Source organism: Cherax quadricarinatus, unplaced genomic scaffold (assembly GCF_038502225.1).
Source record: "Cherax quadricarinatus isolate ZL_2023a unplaced genomic scaffold, ASM3850222v1 Contig330, whole genome shotgun sequence".
In the NCBI taxonomy this organism is placed as follows: domain Eukaryota; kingdom Metazoa; phylum Arthropoda; class Malacostraca; order Decapoda; family Parastacidae; genus Cherax; species Cherax quadricarinatus.
The window spans coordinates 99,469-110,520 of NW_027195356.1; positions in this window are offsets into that span (position 1 = coordinate 99,469).

The following is an 11,052-nucleotide window of genomic DNA, read 5'->3' on the forward strand; positions in this document are numbered from 1 at the left end:
CACAAATAACATAATTTTGCCTTTTTTTTTAGCATAAAATTCAATTGCTGCAGTAATTCTGATTTAAAAGTGTGAAAATCTACGAAGCTTAACTAAAAAATGTGGTTCATCAAAAAAGTATTCAAAACGCTCTAAATCGTCGGAATATGCAATAAAATATCATTTTAGCAGAGTTTTCTCAGTTTTTTTAATGTTTCAGGCATTCCCTTCAAAAATATATGAAATATTAAGAGTTAATATTGATTTTTATCGCTTTTATTGGGATTTTTTAAACATATGTAAAATATAGGTAAATCTTAAAATATCGAAAAATCAATTTTTTTCGCAATTTTCGACGATTCAAGGATTTTTCAAAGATTTTTTGGAAAACATCAATTTTTTATTTAAAATATGTATTTTCAAAGTATTTCACCAAAATAATATAATTTTGCCTACTCTTAGCATAAAATTCAATTGCAGAAGTAATTCTGATTTAAAAGTCTGAAAATCTATGTTTCTTAGCAAAAATATGTGATTTACCAGAAAAGCATGCAAAATGATCTAAATCGTCAAAATATACAATAAAATCTCATTCCAGCATATTTTTCAAATATTTTCTTAATATTTCAAGTATTTTTTAAACAGTATATGAAATATTCTCATTTATTTTTTATTTTTATCGATTTTTTTTAGAAATCTGCAAAACATTTGTAAATCTTGAAAAATCATCGAAAATCAAATTTTTTCGCATATTTCGACGATTCAATTATTTTTCAAAGATTTTTGAAAAACAATTTTTTTCATTTAAAATACGTATTTTCAAAGTACTTCAGAAAAATGGTATACTTTTGCCAACTTTAAGCATAAAATTCAATTGCAGCAGGAATTCTGATTTAAAGGCGTGAAAATATGTAAATTTTAGTGAAAAAACGAGATTTATCAGAAAAGCATTCAAAAACCTCTAAATCTTCGAAATATTCAAAATTAACATTGATTTTCATCGATTTTTATTGGATTTTTTTAAGAATGTGCAAAACATATGTAATTCTTGTAAAACTTCGAAAATCATATTTTATGGCATTTTTCAACGATTCAAGGATTTTTGAAAATTTTGATGAAAAATTTTTAGTTTCTTTACTCAAAATATGTTTTCACAAAAAAAAATTACAAAAACAGGATAATTTTGCTTTCTTTTAGCATAAAACTCAATTGCTGCAGTAATTCTGATTTAAAAGTGAGAAAATCTGTAAATTTTAGCTTAAAAATGTTGTTTGCAAAAAAAAAACATTCCAAACACTCTAAATCGTCCAAATATACAATGAAATGTCATTTTAGCACATTTTTTTTTAGTTTTTTAGTGTTATCGATTTTTATTCGGATTTTTAAAAAAAGTGCTAAATATATGTTAATGTTGAAAAATACTCGAAAAAGCACTTTTTTTGCATATTTAGATGATTCAAAGCTTTTTGAAGCATCTTTCGAGAAACCTCATTTTTCTTATATAAAATATGTTTCTACAAAGTACTTCTCACAAATAACATAATTTTCTTTTTTTTTTTAGCATAAAATTCAATTGCTGCAATAAGTCTGATTTAAAAGTGTGAAAATCTATGAAGCTTTACTAATAAATGTGGTTCGTCAAAAAAGTATTCAAAACGCTCTAAATCGTCGGAATATGCAATAAAATATCGTTTTAGCAGAGTTTTCTCAGTTTTTTTAATGTTTCAGGCATTCCCTTCAAAAATATATGAACTATTCAGAGTTAATATTGATTTTTATCGATTTTATTGGGATTTTTTAAAAATATGTAAAATATAGGTAAATCTTAAAATATTATCGAAAAATCAAATTTTCTCTCAAATTTCGACGATTCAAGGATTTTTCAAAGATTTTTTGGAAATCATCAATTTTTTTTTAAAATATGTATTTTCAAAGTATTTCACCAAAATAATATAATTTTGCCTACTTTTAGCATAAAATTCAATTGCAGAAGTAATTCTGATTTAAAAGTCTGAAAATCTATATATCTTAGCAAAAATATTTGATTTACCAGAAAAGCATGCAAAACGATCTAAATCGTCGAAATATACAATAAAATCTCACTTCAGCATATTTTTCAAATATTTTCTTAATATTTCAAGTATTTTTTAAACAGTATATGAAATATTCTTATTTATTATTGATTTTTATCGATTTTTTTTAGAAATCTGCAAAACATTTGTAAATCTTGAAAAATCATCGAAAATCATTTTTTTTCGCATATTTCGATGATTCAATTAATTTTTGAAAAACAATTTTATTCATTTAAAATATGTATTTTCAAAGTACTTCACAAAAATGGTATAATTTTGCCTACTTTAAGCATAAAATTCAATTGCAGCAGGAATTCTGATTTAAAGGTGCGAAAATAAGTAAATTTTAGTGAAAAAACGAGATTTATCGGAAAAGCATTCAAAAAGCTCTAAATTTTCGAAATATGCAATATTTTTCTAATTTTTTTCTTAATGTTTCGAGCATTTTTTTTACAAATATGTGAAATATTCAAAATTAGTATTGTGTTTTATCGATTTTTATTTGGATTTTTTTAAAAATGTGCTGAATGTACATTAATGTTGAAAAAACATCGAAAATCGTGTTTTTTTTCATATATCGAACGTTCAACTCTTTTTTGAAGAACTTTTTGGGAAACTTCATTTTTTTATTTACAAAATGTTTTTACAAAGTCCTTCACAAAAATAGCATTATTTTGCTTTCTTTTAGCATGAAATTCAATAGCAGCAGTAATTCTGATTTAAAAGTGCGAAAATCTAAGAATTTTAGCTAAAAAATGTGGTTCGTCAAAAAAGTATTCAAAACGCTCTGAATCGTCAAAATATGCAATAAAATATAATTTTAGCATAGTTTTCTGAGTTTTTTAATGTTTCAGGATTTTTTTTAAAAAATATGTGAAATATTCTGAATAAATGTTGATTTTTATCGATTTTAATTGGATTTTTTAAAAATATGTAAAAAAAAGGTAAATCTTGAAATATTTATCAAAAATCATAATTTTTGGCCTATTTCGACGGTTCAAGGATTTTTCAAAGGTTTCTCGAAAAAACATAATTTTTTCATTTAAAATATGCATTTCTAAAGTACTTCAGAAAAATAGCATAATTTTGCTTACTTTTAGGATAAAATTCAATTGCAGCAGTTATTCTGATTTTAAAGCGAAAATCTATGTATTTTAGCGAGAAAATCTGATATGTCAGAAAAGCATTCAAAATGCTCTAAATCGTCGAAATATATAATAAAATAATATTTTTGCATATTTTTCTAATTTTTTTAATATTTGCAGTATTTTTTAAAATATGTATGAAATATTCAAAATTAATGCTGATTTTTATCGATTTTTATTTGGGCTTTTTAAGTGTGTAAAACATATGTAATTTCTGAAAAATCATCGAAAATGATATTTTATGGCATATTTCTACGATTCAAGGATTTTTCAAAATTTTTATGAAAAATTTTTAGTTTATTCAAAATATGTATTCACAAAGTACATTACAAAAATAGGAAAATTTTGCTTACTTTTAGCACAAAACTCAATTTCTGCAGTAATTCTGATTTAAAAGTGCGAAAAACTAAGAATTTATCTAAATATTGTGGTTCGTCAGAAAAGCATTCAAAATGCTCTAAATCGTCGAAATATGCAATAAAATATAATTTTAGCACAGTTTTCAGAATTTTTTAATGTTTTAGGTATTTTTAAAAAAATATGAAATATTCAAAATTAACATTGATTTTCATCGATTTTTATTGGATTTTTTTTAAGAATGTGCAAAACATATGTAATTCTTGTAAAACTTCGAAAATCATATTTTATGGCACTTTTCAACAACTCAAGGATTTTTCAAAATTTTGTTGAAAAATTTTTAGTTTCTTTATTCAAAATATGTTTTCACAAAATACATTACAAAAACAGGATAATTTTGCTTACTTTTAGCATAAAACTCAATTGCTGCTGTAATTCTGATTTAAAGGTGAGAAAATCTGTAAATTTTAGCTTAAAAATGTTGTTTGCCAAAAAAAACATTCCAAACACTCTAAGTCGTCCAAATATACAATGAAATGTCATTTTAGCACATTTTTTTTTAGTTTTTTAGTGCATCAGGAATTTTTTTTTTTTAAATATATGAAATATTCAAAATTAATATTGAGTTTTATCGATTTTTATTGGGATTTTTAAAAAATGTGCTAAATATATGTTAATGTTGAAAAATACTCGAAAAAGCACTTTTTTTGCATATTTCGACTATTCAAAGCTTTTTGAAGCATTTTTCGAGAAACCTCATTTTTCTTATATAAAATATGTTTCTACAACGTACTTCTCACAAATAACATAATTTTGCCTTTTTTTTTTAGCATAAAATTCAATTGCTGCAGTAATTCTGATTTAAAAGTGTGAAAATCTACGAAGCTTAACTAAAAAATGTGGTTCATCAAAAAAGTATTCAAAACGCTCTAAATCGTCGGAATATGCAATAAAATATCGTTTTAGCAGAGTTTTCTCAGTTTTTTTAATGTTTCAGGCATTCCCTTCAAAAATATATGAAATATTAAGAGTTAATATTGATTTTTATCGCTTTTATTGGGATTTTTTAAATATATGTAAAATATAGGTAAATCTTAAAATATCGAAAAATCAATTTTTTTCGCAAATTTCGACGATTCAAGGATTTTTCAAAGATTTTTTGGAAAACATCAATTTTTTATTTAAAATATGTATTTTCAAAGTATTTCACCAAAATAATATAATTTTGCCTACTCTTAGCATAAAATTCAATTGCAGAAGTAATTCTGATTTAAAAGTCTGAAAATCTATGTATCTTAGCAAAAATATGTGATTTACCAGAAAAGCATGCAAAACGATCTAAATCGTCAAAATATACAATAAAATCTCATTCCAGCATATTTTTCAAATATTTTCTTAATATTTCAAGTATTTTTTAAACAGTATATGAAATATTCTCATTTATTTTTTATTTTTATCGATTTTTTTTAGAAATCTGCAAAACATTTGTAAATCTTGAAAAATCATCGAAAATCAAATTTTTTCGCATATTTCGACGATTCAATTATTTTTCAAAGATTTTTGAAAAACAATTTTTTTCATTTAAAATACGTATTTTCAAAGTACTTCACAAAAATGGTATACTTTTGCCAACTTTAAGCATAAAATTCAATTGCAGCAGGAATTCTGATTTAAAGGCGTGAAAATATGTAAATTTTAGTGAAAAAACGAGATTTATCAGAAAAGCATTCAAAAACCTCTAAATCTTCGAAATATTCAAAATTAACATTGATTTTCATCGATTTTTATTGGATTTTTTTAAGAATGTGCAAAACATATGTAATTCTTGTAAAACTTCGAAAATCATATTTTATGGCATTTTTCAACGATTCAAGGATTTTTGAAAATTTTGTTGAAAAATTTTTAGTTTCTTTACTCAAAATATGTTTTCACAAAAAAAAATTACAAAAACAGGATAATTTTGCTTTCTTTTAGCATAAAACTCAATTGCTGCAGTAATTCTGATTTAAAAGTGAGAAAATCTGTAAATTTTAGCTTAAAAATGTTGTTTGCAAAAAAAAAACATTCCAAACACTCTAAATCGTCCAAATATACAATGAAATGTCATTTTAGCACATTTTTTTTTTAGTTTTTTAGTGTTATCGATTTTTATTCGGATTTTTAAAAAAAGTGCTAAATATATGTTAATGTTGAAAAATACTCGAAAAAGCACTTTTTTTGCATATTTCGATGATTCAAAGCTTTTTGAAGCATTTTTCGAGAAACCTCATTTTTCTTATATAAAATATGTTTCTACAAAGTACTTCTCACAAATAACATAATTTTCTTTTTTTTTTAGCATAAAATTCAATTGCTGCAGTAAGTCTGATTTAAAAGTGTGAAAATCTATGAAGCTTTACTAATAAATGTGGTTCGTCAAAAAAGTATTCAAAACGCTCTAAATCGTTGGAATATGCAATAAAATATCGTTTTAGCAGAGTTTTCTCAGTTTTTTTAATGTTTCAGGCATTCCCTTCAAAAATATATGAACTATTCAGAGTTAATATTGATTTTTATCGATTTTATTGGGATTTTTTAAAAATATGTAAAATATAGGTAAATCTTAAAATATTATCGAAAAATCAAATTTTCTCGCAAATTTCGACGATTCAAGGATTTTTCAAAGATTTTTTGGAAATCATCAATTTTTTTTTAAAATATGTATTTTCAAAGTATTTCACCAAAATAATGTAATTTTGCCTACTTTTAGCATAAAATTCAATTGCAGAAGTAATTCTGATTTAAAAGTCTGAAAATCTATATATCTTAGCAAAAATATTTGATTTACCAGAAAAGCATGCAAAACGATCTAAATCGTCGAAATATACAATAAAATCTCACTTCAGCATATTTTTCAAATATTTTCTTAATATTTCAAGTATTTTTAAACAGTATATGAAATATTCTTATTTATTATTGATTTTTATCGATTTTTTTTAGAAATCTGCAAAACATTTGTAAATCTTGAAAAATCATCGAAAATCATTTTTTTTCGCATATTTCGATGATTCAATTAATTTTTGAAAAACAATTTTATTCATTTAAAATATGTATTTTCAAAGTACTTCACAAAAATGGTATAATTTTGCCTACTTTAAGCATAAAATTCAATTGCAGCAGGAATTCTGATTTAAAGGTGCGAAAATAAGTAAATTTTAGTGAAAAAAACGAGATTTATCGGAAAAGCATTCAAAAAGCTCTAAATTTTCGAAATATGCAATATTTTTCTAATTTTTTTCTTAATGTTTCGAGCATTTTTTTTACAAATATGTGAAATATTCAAAATTAGTATTGTGTTTTATCGATTTTTATTTGGATTTTTTTAAAAATGTGCTGAATATACATTAATGTTGAAAAAACATCGAAAATCGTGTTTTTTTCATATATCGAAGGTTCAACTCTTTTTTGAAGAACTTTTTGGGAAACTTCATTTTTTTATTTACAAAATGTTTTTACAAAGTCCTTCACAAAAATAGCATTATTTTGCTTTCTTTTAGCATGAAATTCAATAGCAGCAGTAATTCTGATTTAAAAGTGCGAAAATCTAAGAATTTTAGCTAAAAAATGTGGTTCGTCAAAAAAGTATTCAAAACGCTCTGAATCGTCAAAATATGCAATAAAATATAATTTTAGCATAGTTTTCTGAGTTTTTTAATGTTTCAGGATTTTTTTTAAAAAATATGTGAAATATTCTGAATAAATGTTGATTTTTATCGATTTTAATTGGATTTTTTAAAAATATGTAAAAAAAAGGTAAATCTTGAAATATTTATCAAAAATCATAATTTTTGGCCTATTTCGACGGTTCAAGGATTTTTCAAAGGTTTCTCGAAAAAACATAATTTTTTCATTTAAAATATGCATTTCTAAAGTACTTCAGAAAAATAGCATAATTTTGCTTACTTTTAGGATAAAATTCAATTGCAGCAGTTATTCTGATTTTAAAGCGAAAATCTATGTATTTTAGCGAGAAAATCTGATATGTCAGAAAAGCATTCAAAATGCTCTAAATCGTCGAAATATATAATAAAATAATATTTTTGCATATTTTTCTAATTTCTTTAATATTTGCAGTATTTTTTAAAATATGTATGAAATATTCAAAATTAATGCTGATTTTTATCGATTTTTATTTGGGCTTTTTAAGTGTGTAAAACATATGTAATTTCTGAAAAATCATCGAAAATGATATTTTATGGCATATTTCTACGATTCAAGGATTTTTCAAAATTTTTATGAAAAATTTTTAGTTTATTCAAAATATGTATTCACAAAGTACATTACAAAAATAGGAAAATTTTGCTTACTTTTAGCACAAAACTCAATTTCTGCAGTAATTCTGATTTAAAAGTGCGAAAAACTAAGAATTTATCTAAATATTGTGGTTCGTCAGAAAAGCATTCAAAATGCTCTAAATCGTCGAAATATGCAATAAAATATAATTTTAGCACAGTTTTCAGAATTTTTTAATGTTTTAGGTATTTTAAAAAAATATGAAATATTCAAAATTAACATTGATTTTCATCGATTTTTATTGGATTTTTTTTAAGAATGTGCAAAACATATGTAATTCTTGTAAAACTTCGAAAATCATATTTTATGGCACTTTTCAACAACTCAAGGATTTTTCAAAATTTTGTTGAAAAATTTTTAGTTTCTTTATTCAAAATATGTTTTCACAAAATACATTACAAAAACAGGATAATTTTGCTTACTTTTAGCATAAAACTCAATTGCTGCTGTAATTCTGATTTAAAGGTGAGAAAACCTGTAAATTTTAGCTTAAAAATGTTGTTTGCAAAAAAAAAACATTCCAAACACTCTAAGTCGTCCAAATATACAATGAAATGTCATTTTAGCACATTTTTTTTTAGTTTTTTAGTGCATCAGGAATTTTTTTTTTTTAAATATATGAAATATTCAAAATTAATATTGAGTTTTATCGATTTTTATTGGGATTTTTAAAAAATGTGCTAAATATATGTTAATGTTGAAAAATACTCGAAAAAGCACTTTTTTTGCATATTTCGACTATTCAAAGCTTTTTGAAGCATTTTTCGAGAAACCTCATTTTTCTTATATAAAATATGTTTCTACAACGTACTTCTCACAAATAACATAATTTTGCCTTTTTTTTTTTTAGCATAAAATTCAATTGCTGCAGTAATTCTGATTTAAAAGTGTGAAAATCTACGAAGCTTAACTAAAAAATGTGGTTCATCAAAAAAGTATTCAAAACGCTCTAAATCGTCGGAATATGCAATAAAATATCATTTTAGCAGAGTTTTCTCAGTTTTTTTAATGTTTCAGGCATTCCCTTCAAAAATATATGAAATATTAAGAGTTAATATTGATTTTTATCGCTTTTATTGGGATTTTTTAAACATATGTAAAATATAGGTAAATCTTAAAATATCGAAAAATCAATTTTTTTCGCAATTTTCGACGATTCAAGGATTTTTCAAAGATTTTTTGGAAAACATCAATTTTTTATTTAAAATATGTATTTTCAAAGTATTTCACCAAAATAATATAATTTTGCCTACTCTTAGCATAAAATTCAATTGCAGAAGTAATTCTGATTTAAAAGTCTGAAAATCTATGTTTCTTAGCAAAAATATGTGATTTACCAGAAAAGCATGCAAAGCGATCTAAATCGTCAAAATATACAATAAAATCTCATTCCAGCATATTTTTCAAATATTTTCTTAATATTTCAAGTATTTTTTAAACAGTATATGAAATATTCTCATTTATTTTTTATTTTTATCGATTTTTTTTAGAAATCTGCAAAACATTTGTAAATCTTGAAAAATCATCGAAAATCAAATTTTTTCGCATATTTCGACGATTCAATTATTTTTCAAAGATTTTTGAAAAACAATTTTTTTCATTTAAAATACGTATTTTCAAAGTACTTCAGAAAAATGGTATACTTTTGCCAACTTTAAGCATAAAATTCAATTGCAGCAGGAATTCTGATTTAAAGGCGTGAAAATATGTAAATTTTAGTGAAAAAACGAGATTTATCAGAAAAGCATTCAAAAACCTCTAAATCTTCGAAATATTCAAAATTAACATTGATTTTCATCGATTTTTATTGGATTTTTTTAAGAATGTGCAAAACATATGTAATTCTTGTAAAACTTCGAAAATCATATTTTATGGCATTTTTCAACGATTCAAGGATTTTTGAAAATTTTGTTGAAAAATTTTTAGTTTCTTTACTCAAAATATGTTTTCACAAAAAAAAATTACAAAAACAGGATAATTTTGCTTTCTTTTAGCATAAAACTCAATTGCTGCAGTAATTCTGATTTAAAAGTGAGAAAATCTGTAAATTTTAGCTTAAAAATGTTGTTTGCCAAAAAAAAAAAATTCCAAACACTCTAAATCGTCCAAATATACAATGAAATGTCATTTTAGCACATTTTTTTTTAGTTTTTTAGTGTTATCGATTTTTATTCGGATTTTTAAAAAAAGTGCTAAATATATGTTAATGTTGAAAAATACTCGAAAAAGCACTTTTTTTGCATATTTCGATGATTCAAAGCTTTTTGAAGCATTTTTCGAGAAACCTCATTTTTCTTATATAAAATATGTTTCTACAAAGTACTTCTCACAAATAACATAATTTTCTTTTTTTTTTAGCATAAAATTCAATTGCTGCATAAGTCTGATTTAAAAGTGTGAAAATCTATGAAGCTTTACTAATAAATGTGGTTCGTCAAAAAAGTATTCAAAACGCTCTAAATCGTTGGAATATGCAATAAAATATCGTTTTAGCAGAGTTTTCTCAGTTTTTTTAATGTTTCAGGCATTCCCTTCAAAAATATATGAACTATTCAGAGTTAATATTGATTTTTATCGATTTTATTGGGATTTTTTAAAAATATGTAAAATATAGGTAAATCTTAAAATATTATCGAAAAATCAAATTTTCTCGCAAATTTCGACGATTCAAGGATTTTTCAAAGATTTTTTGGAAATCATCAATTTTTTTTTAAAATATGTATTTTCAAAGTATTTCACCAAAATAATATAATTTTGCCTACTTTTAGCATAAAATTCAATTGCAGAAGTAATTCTGATTTAAAAGTCTGAAAATCTATATATCTTAGCAAAAATATTTGATTTACCAGAAAAGCATGCAAAACGATCTAAATCGTCGAAATATACAATAAAATCTCACTTCAGCATATTTTTCAAATATTTTCTTAATATTTCAAGTATTTTTTAAACAGTATATGAAATATTCTTATTTATTATTGATTTTTATCGATTTTTTTTAGAAATCTGCAAAACATTTGTAAATCTTGAAAAATCATCGAAAATCATTTTTTTTCGCATATTTCGATGATTCAATTAATTTTTGAAAAACAATTTTATTCATTTAAAATATGTATTTTCAAAGTACTTCACAAAAATGGTATAATTTTGCCTACTTTAAGCATAAAATT